The 25,804-nt window shown below is 48.5% G+C and overlaps 1 pseudogene; it reads left to right on the forward strand.

The window, feature by feature from the left end:
• The first annotated feature begins 6,906 nt into the window (after positions 1-6,906).
• The window catches only part of LOC136548098 (D-amino-acid transaminase, chloroplastic-like), a 39,832-nt pseudogene continuing 20,934 nt past the window's right edge, over positions 6,907-25,804 (forward strand).

A 25,804-nucleotide genomic window follows, 5' to 3' on the forward strand; every position in this document is an offset into this window, starting at 1 on the left:
AGATGGATGATTGATTGTAGGTACCATCGGCATTGGAGACTTTATTCAATTGATTTCACATTGATCATCACATATAGAGTCAAGTTATGAAACTTAGTGCATTCCTATCCCAATGCCAAGTCAACAATTAGTGAAGTCCAAAAGTGCTACAACATACAAGGGTCATATTCAAGTTGTTGATGATCCATTAGAGATATTAGATGGCTTACAAATGTTTGAGTTAAAGCTTGCTAGTTGGATGATCATGAGCTAACCAAGGTATATCTCTTATTGATCATTTCATTTGGGTGCATATGAGTTGATTGAATTGGATAAATATGCAATGTTGCTTGCTATAAGATGATTGAATTGGATAATTGATTTGTGTTGGATATGTTCATAAGATGATATTTAGTAAATGGATTGAATGGACTTATGTCTTGTGAAAGTATTCAAACAAGTGAGTTTCAAGTTTGATTCATATTTGATGAAGTATAGCTCAATTATTGAAATCTGTCCTATATTGCAAAATCTGAGCCAGCTGTGATCTTAGCCATGTTTGAGTGATCAAAACTTATTGGATTGGCATAAAAATTGGTGTACATGCTCTAGACTTATGGTATAAGATTTTTTACAAATTTTATAAGAATTGGATAAGAGATGCTTCAGTTTTGGAGTGAATCTTGTCAGCTATAGTGCAGCAGTTTTCAGCATGTAGCAGTGGTGGAAGAATTGAAATCTGGTAGCAATCTAGAGCTCAAATGAATCTAAATTTTTTTTACAGCTGCTATATAACTTAGTTAATAACATCTTCACCAAATTTTGTGGCATTTGGATTTGTATTTTGGGAGATATGCATTTTTATTTGAAGAGTACAAAATCTGCTAGAAAAGTGATAAATTTTGGATTGATCTAGAGTCACTTTGCTTGAAAGGTCCTTAAGTTGGAAACATGTTTATAAGTAATTGAGGCACCTAAGTTTGGTATTGAGATGATCTTTAAGCATTACAAGCAAAGAGTACAAGGCCATTTGATTGTGGAGTGTACTTTGCACACATTGGATACTGAAATTGGAAGATCAAGAGCAAACTCAAGATGAAGATGAAGTTTAAGTTGTAGTGACTATTGGAAATCATTTGGTAGAAAGAAAAGGACTTAAACAAGTAGAAAGAAAAGGACTTAAAGAAGGAATCAAGGTTACTCATCAAGTTAAGTCCATCACATGGAACAATCAATCAAGTTATTTCAAGTGAGTATCAAGAATGGTTCTTGGAGAGAGGCCACTTTTCCCTATTGTAGGGGCTTGCCGCCTATGAGTAGGTAAACAAAGTGTGGTACTTGAAAGGCTAATATGGAAGTGGTGATCCGAGAAATATTTGAGATGCTTAGTTGAAGCAATCAAAAGGGTTGACCAAGAAAAACAAGCAACACCCAAAAGAGAGCTAATCATAATATTTCAATTGATATTCTCACGTTGATGCTCTTATGTAAGCATTGATCAAAAGATGAAGCAAGTCAACCACAACAAGAAAGTGCACTTGATCATAAGTGGTATTAATTTCATATGGGTGAAGAATGGAATTCAAAATGGTATCTATTGGTCTTCACCAAGCTTATAATTGGACTTCGAATTGCTATTGGAGTAATGAATTGGAATTTATATGACTATCCTCTACTCCGACATAGCAAAGGTATCATTATAATGTGCATGATCATTTCATCCCTTACTAGTATGCGGTTAGTGCATATAGTACATACTTCATAGGATCATGCGTAACAAATGAAATGTTTACATTCATAGCCTACCACTATTGCTTGAATGATTAATTGATCTAGTGGTTAGTATATGAATTTGTTCATGAGCTAAGTAAACCCAAGTACTTGATTTAATTTGGATTGCCAACAAGTGACAAGTACAATATTGGCAAGATAACCCTTGCAAGAGGTGTGAAGAAGCTTGTCGTTGGTTCAAACCGGACTTGAAAGCTTAGGCAAATCAATTTAGTTCAAGTCAACCATAGAAGCTCATGATAGTGATAAGAGTACAAGCACAAGACAACAATGCAAATGGATATCTAGTTTGTTTGTTTGTTTGTTTCAAGTGGTATCTAGACTCAAGTATTTCATCAAGAATCTACAAGTGATGTCTAGATCAACTCACAAGTGATATCCTATAAGTGATACTCATAAAGATAGCAAATGTTCAAGAAATGGTTTTTATTGATAAATCCAACAAGTGGTTCCATACTAGAAGATTCCTTCAAGTGGTATCACATCTACACATGGTATCAATCATGCAAGACGATGGTTCCACAAGTGATCCTCAATATTAAGTGATCATCAAATGAAGAATGCATCCCTCACCTACAAGAGCTCAAGTTTATCAAATGGATGACCCATGCTATCACATAGGGGGAGGTGCCACACAAATTGATATCAAGATCAAAGATTCTGTGTGTGGTATCTCAAGAAGCCTTACACTAGATACAAGTGGTACAAGTTACAAGAGGTATCTACAAGTGGTGGCATTCCAATAATCAAGTGATGTCCATCAAAAATGAAAGATTCAAGCCTGAACCATCTACCCCAAATGCATACCTTTGCATCATGAGAAGCACACCTTTTATGGAAATTGATGACAAAGGGGGAGAGATTGTACAAAGATATGAAAGCTTTGGGAAAGATTGAGACAAGAAGTAGAGATTGGACATGGACATGGACAAAGAGGGAGCAACATTGAAGAAAAGAGATAGATCAAAATTCTTGGACAAGAGAAGCACACAAGTAGGGGGAGCAAGCTCATGAACTTTGATTGATTGCATTTGACATGTGCATATTCATGTGCTTGCTTGTATTGCATAAGTTCTTAAATTCAATATGCATGCTTGTGTGATGTATGCTAGTTGTAGAATTTGATTGATGAAATGAAAACTAGCATGCATAGGATGATAGCTAGACACTTGGTATGCTTTTCAAGTAATGCTAGTACCTTGCTTTTAATATTGATCTCATGAGGTATCTAGTGTTTTTATTTCCAAGTGATATCTAGCTAACCATGGTGCTAATGCTGAACTTAAAGGTGCAACTCCGATTGGTATCATGCTTCAAAGGTTTATTCTATACACCTTAGCATCATTTGGTAGTAATTACTCTCCCACAATTTCAATCTATGCATATGTGTGAGCTTCAAACCAAACACTCTAGCACATATGTAGGGGGAGCTAATACTACCATTTTGGGTTTGTGGTACTTGTCCAAAATCATTTACACATGGTAAAATTGCTTGGCAAGCAACATGAATCCAAAAGAGCTTAATTTACATATCTTTGTAGAGTTGTCATCAATTACCAAAAAGGGGGAGATTGAAAGGTCCTTGTGTAGTTTTGGTAATTGAGTGAGAACCTTGGTGGACTAATTGTGTTTATATGAGATACACAGGTGATTAGTCCACATATACATGTGTGTGAGCAACATATGCCATGAAGGTGAAAATGGCGTGGAGATGTTGCAAAGCTCACACATGTGATGATGAAGGAGCTCATTGCAAATGAGACATGACATTGAGTCATGTGATCAAGGTGGAGAAGATGAAGACATGACTTGGCTTGATGGACTAGTTGCAAGCGTGAAGGGCAAGTTGGAGGCTTTAGAGCGATGGACCGCGTGGTGGTGAAGCTTGAGCAAGACTTGGCGCCGATGGACGAAGGCAACGGTGAAAAGCAAGTGAAGTCAAGATCGATGAACCAATATGATCACATGATGATATGAAGTGGATCATATCATTGTTGATTGTGTTGGTGCATGTGTTGCATCGACATTGGAGGAGATGGAATGAAATGCGCAAGGTAAAGGTATAACCTAGGGCATTTCATTTCACCGATCATATGTGTGTAGAGAAGTTGATGACCGGGTTTAGGATAGATGGCCATATTATCAAGAGGGGTAAACTTGTTTGCATATTGGTCATCTAGTGCCACTCGAGTGATCTAACTTTGCATCATCGCTAGGATTGAGTGGCGTGGCAAGTTGAGTGGCTAAACCTTTGAAAAATGATTGTGAAAATGCTAACACACATACACATGGTGGTGTTGGCACATTTACAAAGGTGATGAAGTTGGAGTTGATGTGGATCAACTCGGTGATGGAACGAATGCGAGAAAGGTTTGAAACTCCACCGGTAGAGTGTCCTCCCATAGAGTGCGGATAGTTCGATGGTGCCACCGGTGCCCTATATAGAAAATATAGGGTTTCTCAGTGTGCACCGGACGCTGGTCACGCAGTGACCGGACGCTGGGGACCTACGTCCGGTTAGTGGCAACAGTGAAGGCGCAGGCATCGGTCTTCGACCGGACGCTGGGTCACTTCATGACCGGACGCTGGGTGGCTGCGTTCGGTCCTACTGACGTGGTAGCAAAGAGAATAGGAGAAATGACAGGACGCTGATGTTGTGTCCGATCATGACCGACCGGATGTGTCCGGTCACGAATTTTCACCTCTGGACACTTACTGGAAGTGATCGGACGCTGGGGTCCTGTGTCCGGTCACTTTGAGCAGCTACATCCGGTCATCACTTGACCGTTGAGATTAAGCGACTGAGGTTGAACGGAGGCAACACGTGGCGAGCATCCGTTGACCAGACGCTGAGGTCCTACGTTCGGTCAATATGACCTGCGCGTCCGGTCAATCTGAAAATTGCCCAGTGAAGGGGTAACGGTTATTTTAGCCCATGGGGCTATAAGTAGAAGGGGGTCTTGGCCATGGCTGAGGTTGAGCACCTCGGGGGACTTTGTGTCCATGCTTGAGAGTGCTTTGGAGCCCTCCATCTCACATATGCTTGATAGTGATCATCCGATTGTGTGAGAGAGCGATTCTAGTGCGATTGAATCGTGAGGTTGCATCGAGTGGCACTAGGTGATCGAGTTGCAAGCCGGTGGTGCTTGTTACTCTTGGAGGTTGCCACCTCCTAGTTGGCTTTGTGGTGGTCTCCGTCGAAGCCCGCAAAAAGCTTGTGCGGTGCTCCAGAGTAGAGCTTTGTGAGGGCCATTGTGCTCGCCCCGTGGGAGCCGCGAAGAGCAACTCTAGTAAAGCGTGTCATTGAGCTACCCTCACTTTTGGGGTAGGTTCTTGCGGTGCCTGATGTACGGGCTTGGTGGGTGATGCTAATTAGCCGCCGAACCACCAAGTGAGTGCTCGAAACAATGTGGACATAGCGTGTTGGCAAGCACGTGAACCGTGGGAGAAAAATCACCATGTCAACCTTGTTCTTCCCATTGGTTTGCATCCTCGTTACACAAGTTTATAATTACTTTCATATACATTGTGCTTGTGTAGTTGCTCTTGTATTTAGTTAGCTTGTGTAGCTCACTAGTTACCTTCTTGCTTGTGTAGCATAGAAGTGGCTCCCTTGCGTGGCTAATTTGGTTTGTGTAACCTTGTTAGTCACATTGCTTAGTTTGTGTAGCTAAGTATTTGCGCTCTCTAATTTGGCAATTGGTTGTCTTGTTATTGAGCATTGCTAGTGAGCTTGGGTGGCTTTGTGCTTTTGCTTACTAGCATGTGTAGGAGCTCCCTTGTTGCTTAAAGTACTAGTGGTATAGGTTTGTGTGGCCTTGCTTCTAGAATTGGTTAGGTGAGCTCTAGCTAGCCCGACACCTTTGTTGCTTAATTAGTATCTTTGGAAGGTGCTAGAGAACATAAATAGAGGGGTGTAGTCTTGGCTAGACCGATAGTTTTAATTCCGCATTTGTTTTGGTTAGCCGACTCGATTAAATTTAGAAAGGACTATTCACCCCACTCTAATCCACCATCTCGACCTTACAGCAGTACAAATCTCCGACCGAAAGGCCTGGCCGAGGAGGAACGGCACCCGCTTCCGACTCCAGCCTGTCTCTCCGACCGGAGAGCTTGCTTCGGTCTTCAGCCCGCCTTCGGATGGCCTCTTCGACCGGAAGGCCTGGCCCAACACCACTTCTAACTCTGACCTGCTTCTCCGACCGGGGATGCATCGAACCCCTACTTACAACTCTGCCCTGGCTTACACAATCAAAGCCGACTGGGAACAACCGACTGGAGATGCCCGCTCGGTAGGGACCAGGAAACAAGCGGAAAAGGTAAGACAGGGCATCCAAGTCAACTACAATATATATGCATGTTGCAATCATATGTTTCAAGTGTTTCAGATATTTATAATGGCATACAGGTAAAAGACTCTTGCATATATATGTATGTTGCAATCATATGTTTCAAGTGTTTCAGATCTTTCATACGTCTATTACAAGTGTTTCATCAGGATTTTGCATATGTTTGCAATGATTTTTAAGTGTTTTTGCAAGTGTTTCAGACTCATATTTCAAGTGTTTTATCTATCTTCTTTTGTATATTTGCAACTGTTACATATGGATGTTTTAAAAGTAGATCGGAATGTTGCACATGTTGCAATGGCTATGCACGTATGTTTCAAGTGTATGATCTAAATGTTTTATCTGTATCAGACGTATGTTGCAAGTGTTTTTCATCTAGATGTAACAAAAGTATATCTAGATGTTGCATATAGAGTCTTTTACCTGTATACCATTATAAAAGATGGTCCTGACATATGAGCCACTAAAAAGTTTGAACGCACCCAGGTGCCACTGGCCTTAACTTCTTTGTCCCACATGCCATTTTGTCTCCATTATGTTTGGTTTTCACAGTTTAAGAACTCTAACATGTGGGACCTACCCGTGAAGATGTCCAAAATACCCCTCTCCATTCCATACGTTATCCTCTCCTTCCTCTTCTCCTTTACCCAATCCACCCAACCGCTCGTGCGAGTGCGCGCGCCAGGGATGTGGCGACCACAACCACGAGCCTCGCCGGCACGTGCATGCACGCCTCCAGCCACCAGAGAAATGGGCGGTGGTGTCCGGGCCTCCGCCGTACACGACCATGTACTCAAGCATGTTCAGTGGCATCATCCTAGACTGGGCCAGGATGGTGCTCCCCATCGACGACCACATGGTGCACCGGGGCCACGGCGTCTTCACGGCCATGATCCTAGACAGCGCCCTGTATGAGCTGGACACGCACCTAGACCACTTCGTCTGGTCTACCGCCACAACGCACTTGGGCACCCCGCCGTTCCTACACGACACGCTGCGGCGCATCTTGATCTAGATGACTGCCACCTCCAGCTCTAGGTTCCGCACAGGTTCCATCTGGCACTGGCTCAGCTCCGGGGCGGGCGATTTCCTGCTCTTCTCCAGAGGCTGCCCGAGGCCGGCCTTCTGTGGTGTGCTGATCGCATCGGAGTATGAGCAGTACGGTCGTGACGGCGACGGTGCCCATGAAGCCACTGTTGTTCACCACCATGAAGAACGTCTACTCCCTGCCCAACATGCTGTCCATCATGGATGCCGAGGACCGCGGTGCCTGCGTGTCCGTGTGGGTGGACGACAATGGGTTCGTCGCCGAGGGGGCGAGGGGCCCATGGTGAACATGGCATTCATCACCGCCAAGAGGATGCTCGTGCTGGCGCCTAGGCTCGTGGAGTCTGGCCTGCTCGCCGGCGTTAGCACCAGGACGAACACAGCGTGGAGATGGCGTTCGTCGGCAGTGGCCTCCCCATGCTGCCCGTCGTCTGACTGGGACGGCAAACCCATCGGATACAGTACTTAATTTGAATGATTGAATTGATGGAATGAACTAAACCATATGCATGGATCAAGGATCATTGACTGAAATTATTATGAACAACTGAAAGGATCAAGATGCCCAAGATGGGAGGTGAATTTAGCTAATTCTAAATTTTCTTGCAATAATAAAATCCTACGGTTAGCCCAATTAACCCCTTGTGCCTAGAAAAGTGTTTCTATTTATCTAACGCACAAAGGACTTGCAACCTATGTTCCAAACTTACTCTAGCATGGCAATTCTATGAATGTAAGAACAAGTATTGAATTGCTCAAAGTAAATGCTCAAAGTAAATAGAGAGAGAGAGAGGAACGTGGCGATGTTTTGCCGAGGTATCGGAGAGTCGCCACTCCCCACTAGTCCTCGTTGGAGCACCCGCGCAAGGGTGTAGCTCCCCCTTGATCCGCGCAAGGATCAAGTGCTCTCTACGGGTTGATTCTTCGACACTCCATCGCGGCGAATCACCCAAAGCCGCTCACAACTTGAGTTGGGTCACCCACAAGCTCCGCCGGGTGATCACTAAGCTCCCAATCACCACCAAGCCGTCTAGGTGATGGCGATCACCAAGAGTAACAAGCACGAACTCTACTTGACCACGCGAAGCCTAATGAGAAGATGGATGCACACTTTGCTACTCTTGATTCACTAATGAGGCTACTCTCTTGGATTCTCAAATCTCAATCACCTCACTAGGACCTTGCTCTTCTTGGCACTCACAAACGTGTTTCTCAGCTGTTGGAATGAGCAAAAGTGACTCCACACACGAGTGGAGCTTCTATTTATAAGGTAGCCTAACAAACAAACCGTTATGAGCTTCTGCGGGGTGACCGGACGCTCCGGTCATGTTGACCGGACGCTCCGGTCAGTTCAACCTGCACACCTGTGATAAAGTGTTGACCGGACGCAGTCAGGGTCTGATCACCACTGACTGGACGCGTCTAGTCGCATTAAACCCTCACTAGAACCTTACTGTACTCGACCGGACGCTGAACCCCTAGGGTCTGGTCAGTACTGACCGGACGCATCTAGTCACATATTCCCTTCTCTGGAACCTTACTGGAGTCGATCGGACGCTACCTCTCAGCGTCCGGTCACTTGACCACTCCAGCGTCTGGTCGCACCAAACACAATCACCTTGATCAAATGTACTGACCGGACCCTGCGGCCAACATCCGGTCGCACCGGAGCCAGCGTCCGGTCAGCATTTGACCCTCCATTCACTTCCAACTCTCGATCAAATGTGAATGAAGTTTGCTCCAAAGGATCTTAGGCATTCGTAGGAGCTACCTAGTGCTAGTTTTAACAAGTGTGCACCACACCTAACTCACTAGACTCATCTAGGTCAAGCTACCCGTCCATACCCCCCTTAATAGTATGGCCAAAGGAAAAACAAAGTCCTAAACTACTCTAAGTGTCTCTCCAACTCCAATTGACACTTAGAACTAGTCATCCTTAACCTTGTCATCCATCCTTTGAAAACCAAAATAATTTCCATCATAGGGGCATGACCACCTCGATTGCCCAATCGATCTTCATTACCATGACCTGTCGACGAAATATGGTCGGCAGTCTACCTAGGGGTAGGCCCAAGGTAGTAGATTGTTGGCAGACAGATGCGCAAGCCACAAACAAGACGGTGATGCAAGACAGAAACGAGGTTTTATCTAGGTTCGGCCGCCAAGAAGGCGTAATACCTACGTCCTGTGTCTGATTGTATTGCTGTATGTCAATGAGAGATGTTTTTAGAGGGGTCCCCTGCTGCCTTATATAGTCCCATGGGCAGGGTTACAGATCTAGAAACTAATCCTAGCCAGTTACAACTACCATAGGTGGCCGGATAAGGATTCCTATTCTAACTGACCAGGATCTTGCTTGATCTCCAAATCTGCCTTGACTCCTTGCGTGGGACTCCGAACAGGTTGGCCAAGCCGCGCATCGTCTTCCAGTGGACCGGACCCCCTGATCTAGGCCAGCCCAAGCCTAGCCGTAAGGGTATAGGGGTTAATACCCCCACAGCTAGTCCTCGAGCTCCATGTATTATGCTGTGACACGCCGTTGGATCTTCTTCGACTAATGCGATCCGTCTTCATGTCATCTTCAACTAATTGAAACATTGACCAATCAAATGCGCCAGCATTCTGATCAGAACTGATAGTAGTAGACCACGATTATAGCCGAAGATTCTGGTTGTCCGAAGAATGCATGGTGCTCTTTAAAGAAAAAAGAAAAAGATTCCTTTCCTTATCAAGTGTGCCCACTTGTATTTCTGATAAGGAATGTAAGTGACCCTTGGACAGTAGTAATCGTGACAATCAGTCAAAATGTAGGGGTCGATAAAATAAACACATTCACCGTAAGGTGAAGTGTGCCCACTTAGTCCCCGAGCCTGGTAGTAGGTGACGTAGGCACGTGGTGCCATGGTCTAAAAAGAATTTCCACTGAAGTTAAGAATCCAATCGTTGTACAATCAATACGAGATGCACCGGCAGGTGCATCATACCGATGTAGTCCCTGAGCTTGCTGGAAGGAGAAGTATAAGCCTTGTAGCAAGGTCCAAATAAATGCCTCTCGACTGTATGTGAGTACACATCACATGTAGCCGAGGAGAGCAGTCGCCAAGCACTCTTCGGAACAGTCCCCGAGCATGGTAGTGGTCGGAGCAGTCCCCAAGCACGGTAGTGGTCTGGGCAGTCCCCGAGCACGGTAGTGGTCTGGGCAGTCCCCGAACACAACAGTGGTCAGGACCATCCCTGAGCGTGAGACATGCAGCGAAGAAACGAACGCCGCTTGTACTATTATTTGGTGTATTTATTTATCTTCTTACTCTGTCAAGTTCAATCTGACACGTCTGGTCAAAAAAGCAGATGGGTATAGCACGTCATACTGTCTTCTTGTCCTTTCAAGCAAACAGACGCTTGGGAAACAGACGCTTGGCACCTATAAGGAGGTGCGTCAGTGTGGGCCCTCTCACACTAGCAATGAAGAGGCGCATACACTGATAACAAAGGGGCGCATATATTGGCATAGATCTTGAGGTTGTGAAAACAACCATCTGTGGCGCGTGCGCACGTCTTCCAAGAATCTCGGGCAGATGAAATGGCGAAACTCTTGGTTATTTATAATATAGAACTAGGAAGTTACTTTTTACCGATCCCCATTACCATTCGCCGCCACAGCCTTCTTCTTTCTCTTGCCAACCCTAATACCTCTGAGATCATCACCAATCACCCCTCCACCGTACCCACCTCCTTAGCAAGGGCGGATTCATGGTGAAGAGTGATGCCTAGAAGAAAGCCGGAGTCATGGCGAAGGAGTGGTGGAAGTCAAGAAGCAACGAGCAGACCATCGAAGACCTCGTCATCATGGGAGTACTCCACAACAAGGCACTTGCAGGATGGCGCACGCCGAAAGGAGAAGGGTACCCCGATCCACAACCAGGTGAGATTGTGGTTTTCGAAGATTTCTTCAAGCAGGGTTTTGGGGTTCTAGTGCACCCTTTCCTTCAGGGGCTCTGTTTGTATTACGAGATTGGGATTTGCAATCTACATCCCAACTCGATTCTTCTTGTCTCCACCTTCATTCATCTTTGCAAAGCATATGGTGGCTTCTAGCCCCATTTCGACTTCTTTCACCATCTTTTCTGTCTGCGGAAGAAAGGAAGCGGCGGCTCAAAGATAGCCGGAGGTGTGTACCTCAATCTGCGTGATGGGATGAAGGCCCATTATTTGCACTGCCCTTGGAACACATCGCTAGACAACTGGTACAAGAAGTGGTTCTACATCCACAAAGAGCCGAACACGATCACACTATGTGACGTGGGGTTCATTCTAGTGAAGAAGAACAGCTGGTCGGAGAAGCCCGAGCACTTGGAACAGATCTTAGAACTTCTTGGGATGATCCCGTGGAAGAAACTAGATGGTCCGAGCGTGGTCGGGAACTTCATCAGCCGAAGGATCCAGCCCTGCCAGAGGATGGTACATCCTGGCTACGAGTACCAAGGTAGCGTAGACCCAACGAGGACCAGGCAAGAGGCGCTTGACAAGATAGAAGTCAAAGCCAGGATTGGAGAGCTATTCAACTTTGCTGATCCGAATTATGTCAGGTTGAGCGACATCGAGCACGCTTTCAAGCTGGCCCAACCTCCCCCAAAGGTAAATTATGCTGCCTTGTACCCGTAGTGTTATGTTGTAATAGAAGCTTACTGTGGTATCACCTTTATGTTTCCCAGATTAATGGTCGTGATAGAGCAGCAATGTTTGTGTCTCCACCCCCCGGTGTGGATTGGTCGCAAGTTGCCGGCCCAACCGCCTAGACCCGTCGACTGGGCCGTACTCGGAGTTGGGGAGGAGGCAACGGCCAGAGCTACTGGTAAGCGGCCGGTGGCCAGCAAGCGTTGTCAGACCATCTTTACATTATCAGATGATGAAATAGAGGATGCAAACATCTTTTGACTCATCCCTCGAAAGAGGAGGAGGCAACTGGAGTCGACGGAGCAGGGTGGCTCCTCCGTGCCAGTGGGACTTGCATCGCCGACCACTGCAGTACAGAGGACTAGTGGCAAAGGGGTCGAGCATAAAGCCCCAACGCCAGTACTGGTCATAGAAAGAGACCTAGTGGCACCCGCAGAGCACGTGGAGAAAGCACGGCCGAAGAGGCGTGCCTTCGCCACATCATTCCATGCTTCCAAGCTATAAGTATTTGTAACCTTGATGTAAGCTTATAATTTATATTGAATACTATTGTCTTCTAAACTTATCTCTGATATATTAGGTCAGCGTCCACCGAAAATCCTGACCAACTAGCCAGGAGCGGCGTGGCTCCGCCAGCAATGTCGGAGAAAACTGCCCAGCAGCCGGTGATGGAGGAACCTGTAGCAGAAAGTCCGCCGGAGCCTCAGCAGACGAGTGACTAGACAACAGTCCTCGAGTAGTTGGTCGAGGGGAGAGCCGAGCCAAGTACTGGTGCTCCGAGCACTAACCCTGCTGAGGGGGACACTTCAGCGCCAAGGGTAGCAGGCCAAACCGAGGAGCAGCAGCCAGAGGTGGCATAGAGCATGTTTGCCGATGCTGCAGCCCGTGGGAAAGCCATAGTGATCGCAGAAGCTGCAAACTTCGGACCAGCACCGCTACCAGAAGAAGAGGCTGAAGAGGATGAAGTAGAAGAGGTCCTGGGCCATCCCTAGGACAAGCGACAACATGTATATGTGTCACGCTGGCGGAACGACCAATGGGTTATGCATGAGGAAATCCCAGAGGTCGAAGAGACCATGAAAGTTGAACGAGTGGCAAAACATCTGGTGATGGAAGTCCAGGTATGTTTTGCTTGACCACTTGATCCTACTATCCAGTCAAACTATCTGACTTAACTTTTTTACATGCAGGACTTAATGAAGACCGCAAGGTACCGAAAGAAGTGCTTCGACCAGATTGAGGGGATCACAGCAAGCAATAAAGAACTGGCGGCCGAGGTGGAACGCTTGCGCCACCAACTTGAAGCCGCCAACTAGGAGAGGACGGAGCAAGAGGCATAGAACTAGAACCTGGTCGTCCAGCTCAGTAACAAAGAGCAGGAAAAAACAAGTAAGTTGTCACTTTATCACAACAAGTGCATGACATGTGTTGTTGCATTGTTGGTAGTAACAGCTGTAGTGCAGGCTTAGAAGCTGAAGTAGTCCGTCTCCAAGAGGAGAATAGCCATGTGGCCATAGAGTGTGGTCGCCTAAAGGAGGACAACAAGAAACTGGCACACGACCAGTCGCAACTCCGGGACCGCACAACCAAGATGAAGGAGGAGCTGAAAAGTAAGTGTTCCAGACCACCTTGCTCACTCTGTTGCCTGCCTTATCTTGTCGTGGCATGACATTTTAATGTCTTGTGCGGTTTGCAGTTTTAAAAGTCAATGCCAAGAAGCATCTGGAAAACGTGATGAAAGATCGTGATGGCTGGAAGGCACGATGCCTAGAGATCACCGAGGATCGGGACACATGGAAGAACCGTTTCCAAGAAGTGGCAATTGGCATTTTGCCCATCCTCGAACTTATCGACCCAACGCTTACAGAGGAAGTGCCAAGGACGCCGTAGCTCGGACTGGTCGAGAGATGCCGAAAGGCATGGGGATGGTTCCAAGAGTTCGTGAAGGAGGTGGGTGAGTACATAGGTGCACATGTGCTAAGCATGGTGCATGCCCACTACCCCCTAATCGATCTCAAGCGCCTAGAGGCTGGGTACCCGAAGGAGGTAGACCCAGACAAGGCTGAGGAGCTTCGGATGACCTAGCTAGACCTGTCTTCAAAGATAATTAGCGACATTAACCTATGTGGAGGTGGGACAACACCTGTACAGGGTACGCCATCAACAAGTCAGCTGGAAACGCCATCAGTTGCGAGCCAACCGGCGAAGCCTGCGGTCTCAACCAGCCAGGCATCGGTGGGGCCATCCTCTTCGGCTCGACCAGTACAAGAGTCCCCGAGACTCGAGCAGGATGTTAGAAGCAGCGAGCAACAGGTACCGCGTGCCCCGACCAGCCAACAGGATAGGCTAGAGCTGTAGAAGAAGGACGTAGTTGTGTTATTGTAAACTTGGGCCTCTTCAGGCAAGCTTGTAATAACGTAACTGTATATCATCATAAGCTTGTTTGTTTTGTATAAAACGTATTTAAGCTTGAAACTCGTGTTGGTGTAACTAAGTGAGAACATGTTAGCGTTCTATTTAGTTGTACTAGTTTACTCGACACGTCATCCTAAAAAGTTTGTACGGCCTTGATTTGCCATGTGGTTGGAGTGTGAGGTTCATGACCTGTGCACACATAGACGCGGACAAGTCAAACCAGGGGGGACCTACCGATCACTTGTAGCTTAGAGAGCGGATCACGTGCACACGTTGGGAGGAATCGGAGACAGGGCCTGCTCTGAAAACCCGAGAAGGAATGGTGGTCGGCTTTGACTAGCTAAGTTAGAATAACCGTAAAATTCGAAGTGACACATCAGAGTGGTCGGGTAAATCATAATAGCTTTATTGAATTAAATCAAAAGTACAAGAAGAGTACATATCTTAGTAGTTAAGCATAGAAATGCCTAAGCTTGTCGATGTGCCATGAATTGGGTACTGTGGGGTATTGACCCCTATACCCTTACGGCTAAGCTTGGACCAGCCCGGATCGATGGGTTCGGTCCATCTGAAAGACGACGTGCGGCTCAGCCAACCTGGTTGGAGTCCCGCGCAAGGAGTCAAGGCGGATTTGGCGATCAAGCAAGATCCTGGTCGGTTAGAATAGGAATCCTTGTCCGGCTACATATGGCAATTGTAACTGACTAGGATTAGTTTCCAGATCTGTAACCCTGCCCCCGGACTATATAAGGCGGGCAGGGGATCCCTCTAAAAACATCTCTCATTGACATACATCAATACCAATCAGACGTAGGACGTAGGTATTACGCCTTCTTGGCGGCTGAACCTGGATAAAACCTTGTGTCTGTCTTGCATCACCGTCTTGTTTGTGACTTGCGCATCTGTCTGCCGATAATCTACTACCTTGGGCATACCCCTAGGTAGACTGCCGACCATATTTCGTCGATAGTGGCGTGCCAGGTAGGGGGTGTGCGTATTGCTCTCCAAGCAAACAAGACGGTCATCACCTCTGGCTCCATGGCTATGCCCAATGGCCTCATGTTCACCGTCGGCCAGATCACCTGGACCACCGGCTCCAACAACGCCATCGCCATGACCACGAGGGAGACGTGGATTCATTCTGCGCCGACCACTACTTCACTTGCGTCGGCTACGGCTCCGACCACTACGGATATAGCTCCGACCACTACGGCTACGGCTCCGACCATGATAGATCTAGCTCCGACCATGGTACATCTGGCTTTGACCACGCCTACGTCACCTTCAGCCACGCCAATAACCCGTCATCCGCTTCCCTGCTACAAAGGGAAGCAGATCGACAACACCGACCTGCTCGACTCCATCGATTGGGTCGGCACCAAACTCGCTGAAACCCTAGCTCTGGTAAGTATGATTCAAAGTCAACCTAATGAGTAGGTAACCGCTCCCCACAACAGATCTATCCGACCAGCTTGGACCAGTCGTCCTATGTGACTTGGAACAGATCTCGTGGTCATATTTACTCCTGAGGGGCGCTCCGCTCGTCGCCAGCTGACCTTCGCAATAGGTCTCCGACTCTCCGAGTACGAAGCCTCGACGGAGAACCACCAGGTCCAACCCTACGGCCTGCAAAATGCTGCTTCCAGCTACGCGTACAACCTACAACGCCGCTCGGATCTGTGTTTTATGCGCCGACCTCGGAAGAAGCCATGCAACTTCGTCAACATGGTCCGGATTGAAGATCATCGTGAAGGATCCGTCCACACGATCCAAGAGGGTGACTCCAGCTTCTCGTTTGGCACCGCATCTGATGCCTCCGTCCACACCAAGCTCTAGCATCACGAGGATGAAGGCATCGAGTACAATCTGAATATCCTAGATCACGCCCCGAGATTCCCGCAATTCCCGTCTTTCCCACCAAGGCGAGGGGGTTTGATCAACGTAGTCAGCAATGATGAACCACCAGCAGTTGGTGAAATAGAACAAGAAAGGACTGCACGCAAAGCACGCAACATTGACCGGTTTAATCGCCGGCAAATTGAAGCCAAAGCAGACCAGGAGGCACGGCGCATAAGGGTCCAGCCACGTGACCTCAACGACGCTTTCGACAGGGTGGGAGACAAACAAGTCTTCAGGACTCCAAGTGCTAACATAGCCGTCACCATGGCGATAATGCAACGGCTACCGAACACCCCAGAAACCCAAGCAGCTCGCGATGAAATACAAGCCTATCTGATGGCTGCTATGGCCCAGACCACGGAGATTGCAAACCAAGCTCGGGCTCCATCCGTGTCAGTTGAGTCAAGCCACAGCCGCCAGCACCCAAGTCATTCACAGCCACTCAACCAACGTGGCTCGCGCAACAACGATGGCCATGATGGTGGCCAGAATGACAACCATCATCGGGACAATGACCGCCGGGACAACCACGACAATCACCACGATAACCACGATCGCAGAGCTAATCCAGATGGCAATCGGGATCACCGCGATGGCAATAACGATCTCCGCCATTACCTCAGTGGACGGGATCTGCGCGCTCGCATCAACCAGAGAGCCAATGATCGAGCATCCTACGAAAGCCACCGCCGTATGGAGTATGACACTACCCACGGTCTGCCGGGTCTGAAGCAGTTTACTCCACACCTTCACCAAGTCATATGGCCCAAGAATTTCAAGCTCAAGAAACTTTAGAAATACGACGGCAAGGAAAACCCCGAATTATGGGTCATGCTCTACGAAACTGCGTGCCGATTAGCCATGGCTGACGAGCACGTCATGTCTAACTACTTCCCAGTCGCTGTTGGTCATGCAGGTCACCAATGGCTGGTTAGCTTGCCGGCGAACTATTTTGATTCTTGGCAGGAGCTCAAGTAGGCCTTCATCGACAATTTCATCGCTACTTGTGAACAACCCAGGCAACAAGTATGATCTGCAATGGATCTGAGATCGGAAAGACGAACCACTGCGCGAGTACGTTCGACGTTGCTTGGAGATGCGCATCAAGGTCCCATCAATCTCCGACAACGAGGCAATCGAGGCTTTCGTCACTGGTCTCCGCTTCCATGACGCCCTAAGAGACAAGCTCCTCTGGAAGAGACCCGAATCAGTCACAGCGCTCTTGGCCACCACTAAGAAATATGTGGACGCCGACGATGCTAAAAAGATAATTGTTGAAGAAGCAGCAAGGGTTCCACGCTCCGACCACCCTCCACGCCACGACGATTACCGCGGTAGTTATGGTCGGAACGACAATTTTGACTGCCGCAACCGGCACAATGACTCCCGCGACCACCGTGACCAACGTAATCAGCGGCGCAACCGCCGTGACGATTACAGGAGCAAGCGTGCTCGGGAAGATGACGGCGAGGTCAATACCGTTAAAAAGGGGGGCGGACGTCGTAACTATGAAGACAACTACGCTAAAGCATTGAAGGGGCCCTACCAGCTCCATCCTAAGTCGAACCATACCATGGAGAATTGCCGCGTCCTCAAGACTATCTACACGCGTCAACAGGCTTCGGATATGTCCGACAAGCCTAATGACGTAGGGGAACAGCGCAACGAGGATAATGACGACGACGATGCAGACCCTCGTCACAAATACGTCAAGCCAACCGATCGTGTGCACACCATCATCAGTGGCAAGGTGTCCATTGAGACCAAACGAGAACACAAGCTGCTCGCCCACGCTTGCTTGAACATGGCAAACACCAACAACCTTCTCACCGATCCGCGGCTCCCACCGTGGTCTCACTATGAAATCTACTTCAGCAGGAAGGACCAATGGGCCGCCATACCTGAGCCAGGGCGTTTTCCCCTGGTCCTTGACCCTTGTATCAACAAGGTTCAGTTCGACAGGGTACTAATCGATAGCGGTAGCTCCATTGATATACTATTCAAGAACAGTCTGCCCGCCCTGAAAATAGCCCAGGCGGACTTGAAGCCGTATGAAGCACAGTTCTGGGGCGTTCTCCCCAGACAGAGCTCTACACCTCTCGGGCAGATCACGCTACCTGTGCAATTTGGGACTCTGGACCACTTCCGCACCGACTACATCAACTTCATGGTCGCTGACTTCGACGGCACCTACCATGCTATTCTTGGTCGACCGTCGCTCACCAAGTTCATGGCCATACCTCATTACAGGTATCTGGTGCTCAAGATGCCTACTAAGAAGGGAGTTCTAACCCTCAGGGGCAATGTATACGCAGCTTATACCTGCGAGGATGACAACTTCAAAATAGCAGAGGCCCACGACCTCTCTATTCACATGGCCGAGACCGTGCTCGATGCTAAGGAGACCTCAGCCGACCACCTAAAGATCCTAGACCTCGAGACTCCACGCAAGAACATCAAGTCAAAGGAGCACAAGGTGATCTAGCTGGTCGATGGTGACTCCAGCAAAATGGCCCTTATTGGGGCCAACCTGGATCCCAAATAGGAAGACGCACTCGTCGGGTTCTTGAGGAGCAACGTGGATGTGTTCGCATGGAAACCTGCCGACATGCCTGGTGTACCTCAGAACTTGATCGAGCACTCCTTAAATGTCAACAGCAAGGCCAAAGCAATCAAGCAGAAGCTACGACGGTTCGCTCGCGACAAAAAGGAGGCGATTAGGGTAGAAGTCACACGGCTTTTGGCAGCCGGATTTATTAAAGAAGTGTATCATCCGGAGTGGTTAGCCAACCCGGTTCTTGTACGCAAAAAGAATAATGAATGGAGAATGTGCGTTGATTATACCAATCTCAACAAACACTGCCCTAAGGACCCCTTCGGCTTACCTCGCATAGACGAGGTCGTAGATTCAACCACCGGTTGCGAGCTGCTTTCCTTTCTCGATTGCTACTCTGGTTATCACCAGATCGCTCTCAAAAAGGATGATCAGATCAAGACGTCTTTCATCACGCCTTTCGGCGCCTACTGCTACACGACTATGTCGTTCGGGCTCAAGAACGCCGGGGCTACATACCAACGCGCCATTCAGGCCTGCCTCGCAGACGAGATAAAAGATGACCTAGTAGAGGCCAATGTGGATGATGTAGTTGTCAAAACCAAGGAAGCACATACCCTTGTTGACAACCTAAAACGTACCTTTGCGGCCCTCAATACATTCCAATGGAAGTTAAACCCAAAGAAGTGCATCTTTGGTGTTCCTTCTGGCATATTGCTAGGCAACGTCGTCAGTTACGACAACATATGCCCTAATCCAGAGAAAGTCAAAGCTGTCTTAGACATGAAGCCCCCCAAGAAGGTGAAGGATGTTTAGAAGCTTACCGGATGCATGGCCGCCCTAAGCCATTTCATATCAAGATTAGGAGAAAAAGGGCTACCGTTTTTCAAACTGCTCAAAGCATCCGAGAAGTTTGAGTGGTCGGAAGAAGCAGACGCTGCCTTTACGCAGCTAAAACAATACCTTACGTCACCTCCGGTCCTCACTGCTCCTAGAGAAGATGAAACACTCCTGCTTTACATTGCAGCGACTAATCGAGTGGTCTCCATGGCCATGGTGGTCGAGCACGATGAGCCCAGCCACGTCTACAAGGTACAGCGACCAATCTATTTCATCAGTGAGGTACTCAATGAATCCAAGACCAGGTACCCATAGATTCAAAAATTGATCTACGCCATACTAATAACATCTCGAAAGTTGAAACATCACTTCGATGGATATCGTGTGGTGGTCATGACTGAGTACCCTCCGTGAGACATCATTAGCAACAAGGATGTGAACGGGCGCATCATCAAATGGGCAATGGAGCTATGCCCCTTTTCCTTGGAATTTGCAAGCCGTACTACAATCAAGTCTCGGGCACTCGTCGATTTCATCGTCGAGTGGACAGACTTAAGCACGCCTGCCTCTCAGGGGCCCGACGAGTATTGGAAGATGTACTTCGATGGCTCTCTCAACATCGATGGTGCAGGAGCAGGAGTCCTTTTTGTGTCACCATCCAAGGAGCAGCTCTGGTACATGCTCAGGATTTATTTCCCAGCATCTAATAACGCCGCCGAGTATGAAGCATGCCTGCATGGTTTACGCATTGCGGTTGAGCTTGGTGTTAAACGTCTCTATGTCTATGGAGACTCGGCTCTGGTCATCAACCAACTCAACAAGGACTGGGACACGACCAGCGAAAAGATGGACGCATACTGCAAATCGATAAGAAAGCTGGAAGGCAGGTTCTATGGCATCGAGTACAAACACGTGGTCCGGGACAAGAACCAAGCAGCGGACGCGCTGTCAAAGTTAGGATCATCCCGAGCCAAAATCCCACATGGCATATTCATCCAAGACCAGCTCACGCCTTCCATTGAAGAGGAAGATTCCACGGTCGACAAAGCTCCAGACCAGCAATTGGTGGCTACGGTTCCGGCGCCAAGCACAACCGAGCCGCCTCCGACCACTCATGAGCTAGACGTACTTAACAGATGGCAGCGGTTATACTGATCGGACAGAAAACGAGCGCCTGATGCATCGCAGTAAGCAGTATCTACTCGTCGATGGCAAGTTATGGCGCAAAAATGCAAAGGAAGAAATCCTGATGAAGTGTATAACCCAGGAAGAAGGCGAACATCTCCTAGACCAAATCCACTCTGGCTCCTGTGGCAACCACGTGGCCTCAAGAACACTGGTCGGTAAGGCTTTCCTAGCAGGGTTTTATTGGCCGTCAGCAGTAGCCGACGCAGAGAAGCTAGTTCGCCACTGTGAGGGTTGTCAGTTCTTCAACAAAAGAATCCACATACCAGCACATGAGATCCAGACGATACCAGCCTCTTGGCCTTTGCATGCTGGGGACTGGATATGATCGGGTCCTTCAAACTGGCTCCTAGGAAATTTACATGTGTTTTTGTGCTGATTGACAAATTTTCTAAGTGGATAGAATACATGCCTTTGGTACAGGCATCTTTGGAAAAGGCTGTCATGTTCCTCAACCAGGTCATCCACCGTTTCAGCATACCCAACAGCATCATCACCGATCTGGGTACTCAGTTCACCAGGAACATTTTTTGGGACTTCTACGATGAAAGGAGCATAGTAGTAAAATACGTCTCGGTGGCGCACCCTAGAGCTAATGGACAAGTCGAGCGGGCAAATGGCATGATCTTGGACGCATTGAAGAAGAGGATGTATAGAGAAAATGACAAAGCCCCTGGAAGATGGCTCAAGGAGTTACCAGCCATGGTCTGGGGCCTCCGAACTCAGCCCAGTCATAACACCGGCGTCTCACCATACTTTATGGTTTACGGCGCTGAGGCAGTCCTCCCACCAGATATAGCTTTTAGACCAGCAAGGGTAGAGAACTTCGATGAGGGCAAGGTCAATGAAGTATGAGAGCTAGAAGTAAACAGCGTAGAAGAGAAAAGGCTCGATTCTTGTGTACGTACGGCCAAATACCTTGCTGTTTTGCGCAGGTACTACAACAAAAATGTTAAAGAGCGGTTCTTCATGGTTGGGGATTTGGTCCTGAAGTGGAAGACGAACCAGGCTGGTGTCCACAAAATTGCAACCCCATGGGAGGGATCATTCATGATCAAGGAAGTCACACGACCAACGTCTTACAGGTTAGCTCGCTTGGACGATACGGACGTACCAAACTCGTGGCACATCGACAAGCTTAGACATTTCTATGCTTAACTACTAAGATATGTACTCCTTTTGTACTTTTGATTTACTTCAATAAAGCAATTATGATTTCTCCGACCACTCTAATGTGTCACTTTGAATTTTATGGTTATTCTAACTTAGCCAGTAAAAACCGACCACCACTCCTTCTACGGTTTTTGGAGCAGGCCCTATCTCCGGTTCCTCCCAATACGTGCATGGGATCCGCTCTCTACGTTACGGGTGATCGACAGGTCCCCCTTGGTTTAACTTGTCTGCGTCTACGTGTGCACAGGTCACCGGACCTCACACTCCGACCACATGGAAAACTAGGGCCGCACAAACTTTTCGGGATGATGTGTCGAGCATGATGGTACAACTAAACAGAATGTTAATACGTTCTTACTTAGTTACACCAACATAAAGTATCAAGCTTAAATACACTTTATACAAAGCAAACAAGCTTATAATAATATACAGTTACATTATTATAAGCTTGCCTGAAGAGGCTCAAGTTCACAATAACACAACTATGTCCTCCTTCTACAGCTCTAAGCCTATTACATTGGCTGGTTGGGGCGCATGGCACTTACTGCTCGCCGCTTCTGATACCCTACTCGAGTCTCGGGGACTCTTGTGCTAGTTGAGCTGAAGGGGATGGCCCCGCCGGTGCCTGGCTGGTCGAGACCGTAGGCTTCGTTGGTTGGCTTGCAGCTGATGGCATTTCCAGCTGACTTGTCGATGGCGTACCCTATACAGGTGCTGTCCCACCTCCACACAGGTTAATATCGCTAATTATCTTTGACGACAAGTCCAGCTGGGCCGTCCGAAGCTCCTCTGCCTTGTCTGGGTCTACCTCCTTCGGGTACCCAGCCTCTAGGCGCTTGAGATCGATCAGGGGGTAGTGGGCACGCACCATGCTTAGTACATGGGCACCCGTGTACTCACCAGCCTCCTTCACGAACTCCTGGAACCATCCCCACGCTTGTCTGCATCTCTCGACCAGCCCAAGCTGGGGCGTCCTTGGCTCTTCCTCTGTGAGCGCCGAGTTGATAAGGTCGAGGACGGGCACAATGCCAGTTGCCACTTCTTAGCACCGGTTCTTCCACATGTCCCGCTCCTCGGTGGCCTTGAGGCATCGTGCTTTCCAGTCATCACGCTCTCTGATCACGGCCTCTAGGTGCTTCTTGGCATTGACTTTCAAAACTGAACACAGTACAAGACATCAAATGTGAAAACACGACAAGGCAAGGTGGGCAACAGAATGAGAAAGGTGATCTGGAATACTTACTTTTTAGTTCCTCCTTCATTTTGTTGGTGTGGTCTTGGAGTTGAGGCTGGCTGCGTGCTAGCTTCACGTTGTCCTCCTTCAGGTGACCACACTCTGTAGTCACACGGCTATTTTCCCCTTGGAGGCGGGCCACTTCAGCTTCTAAACCTGCATTACAGCTGTTACTACCAAGAATACAACAACACAAGTCCTGCACTTGCTATGATAAGATGAAACTTTACTTGTTTTCTCCAGCTCTTTGTTATTGAGCTGGCCGACCAGGTTTTGGTTTTGTGTTTCTCGATCTATCCTCTCCTGGTCGGCGGCTTCAAGTTGGCGCCGCAAGCGTTCCACTTCGGCCGCCAGTTCTTTATTGGTCGCCGTGATTCCTTCAATCTGGTCGAAGCACCTCTTTCAGTATTTTGCGGTTTTCATCAGGTCCTGCATACAGACAAGCTAAGTCAGACAGTTAGACTACATAACAGGGTCAAGGATTCAAGCCAAACATACCTGGACTTCTGTCACTAGACGCTTGGCCGCCCGTTCGACTCTTAGGGTCTCTTCGACCTCTAGGATTTCTTCGTGCATAACCCATTCGTCGTTCCGATAGCGCGACACATATACATGTTGTCACCTATCTTGGGGACGGCCCAGGACCTCTTCTACTTCTTCCTCTTCAGCCTCCTGTTCGGGAGGCGGCACTGGTCTGGAGTCTGCAGACTCCACAACCACCAGGGCTTTTCCACGAGCCATCGCGTCGACAAGAATGCTCTGGGCCACTTCTGGCTGCTGCTCCTCGGCTAGATCCGGCTCCCTTGGCGCCATGGTATCCACCTCAGCAGGGTTTGTGCTTGGAGCACTTGTACTCTGCTCGGCTATCTTCTCGACTAGCCGCTCGGGGACTGGTGTCTGGTCGTCTGCCTACTGAGGTCCAGGTGGAGTTCCTACTATAGGCTCCTCCACGGCTGGCTGCTGGGCAGTTTGTCCCACCGTTGCTGGCGAAGTTGTGCCGCACCCGGGTAGCTGGTCGGGGTTCTCGGTGGATGCCGACCTAATATATCAGAGACAAGTTCAGAGGATAATAGTATCCAATGCAAATTACAAGCTTACATCAAAGATATAGATACTTACAGCTTCGATTTGCAAAATGATGTTGCGAAGGAGCATCTCCTCGACCGCCCCTACTCCGCGTGCTCGACAGGTTCCACCGGGTCTCTTTCCACCTCCGGTACAGGCATCGGGGTTTGATGCTCGACATTTCCCTCGCTTGTCCTCTGTGTTGCAGTGGTCGGTGATGCGACCACTGCTGGCACAGAGGAGCCACCTTGCTCCGACGATCCCATCTATCTTCTCCTCTTTCGAGGGACGAGCCAGAAGATGTCCGCATCCTCTGCTTCATCGTCCGATAGGGGGAAGATGGCTTAGCGTCGTTTGCTGGCCACCGGACGCTTGCCAGCGGCTCTGGTCGATGCGTCCTCCATAGTCTCGAGTGCCGCCCAGTGGACGTCGTCGGTCCTGGTGCTAGTCTGGGCGGCTGGGCCGGCAGCTTGAGGCCAATCTACACCAGGGGGAGGCGACATGAACACTACTGCCCGGTCACGACCATTACACTAAGGCACAAAGCAGGGACAATAGTCAATTTATGGTTACAATATGACTCTACAATTAAAAGGAGGCATCATTTACCTTTGGGGGAGGTTGAGCCAGCTTGAAGGCGTGCTCGATGTTGTTCAGCCTAACGTAATTGGGATCGGCTAGGTTGAAGAGCTCCCCAATCCTGGCCTTGATTTCCATCTTGTCGAGCGGCTCCTTCCTGGTCCTTGTTGGATCGGTGCTCCCCTGGTACTCGAAGCCTAGATGAACCCTCTTCTGGCAGGGCTGGATCCTTCGGCTAATGAAGTTCTCGACCACACTTGGGCCATCTAGCTTCCCCATGGGATCATCCTGAGCAGTTTGACAATCTACTCTAGGCTCTTGGGCTTCTCTGTCCAGCTATTCTTCTTCTCTAGAATCAGCCCCACGTCACACAGGGTGATGGTGTTCGGTTCTTCACGGATGTAGAACCACTTCTTGTACCACTCATCCAGTGAGGTGTTCTAGGGGCAGTGCAAGTATTGTGCTATTATGCCGTCGCAAAGATTTAGGTAGACGCCTCCAGCTATCTTTGAGCCACCGCTCCCTTTCTTCCGAAGACAGAACAGGTGGCGAAAGAGGTCAAAATGGGGCTGGAAGCCACCATAAGACTCGCAGAGATGGATGAAGGTGGAGATAAGGAGAATCGAGTTGGGATGCAGATTGCAAATCCCAATCTCATAGTACAAGCAGAGACCCTGAAGGAAAGGGTGCACTGGAATCCCGAAACCCCGTTTGAAGAAGTCTTCAAAAACCACAATCTCACCTGGTTGTGGATCGGGGAAGCTTTCTCCTTCCAACGCACGCCATCCCGCGAGTGCCTTGTTGTGGAGCACTCCCATGGCGACGAGGTCCTCGATGGTCTGCTCATTGCTCCGTGACTTCCACCATTCCTTCGCCATGACCCCGCCTTTCTTCTAGGTGTCTCCCTTCGCCATTAGTCTGTCCTTACTAAGGGGGTGGATGCGGTGGCGAGGGGATTGGCGATGATTTTCGGAGGAATAGGGTTCGGCAGGAGGAAGAAGAAGGTTGTGGCGGCGGATG

Source organism: Miscanthus floridulus, chromosome 4 (genome assembly GCF_019320115.1).
Source record: "Miscanthus floridulus cultivar M001 chromosome 4, ASM1932011v1, whole genome shotgun sequence".
In the NCBI taxonomy this organism is placed as follows: domain Eukaryota; kingdom Viridiplantae; phylum Streptophyta; class Magnoliopsida; order Poales; family Poaceae; genus Miscanthus; species Miscanthus floridulus.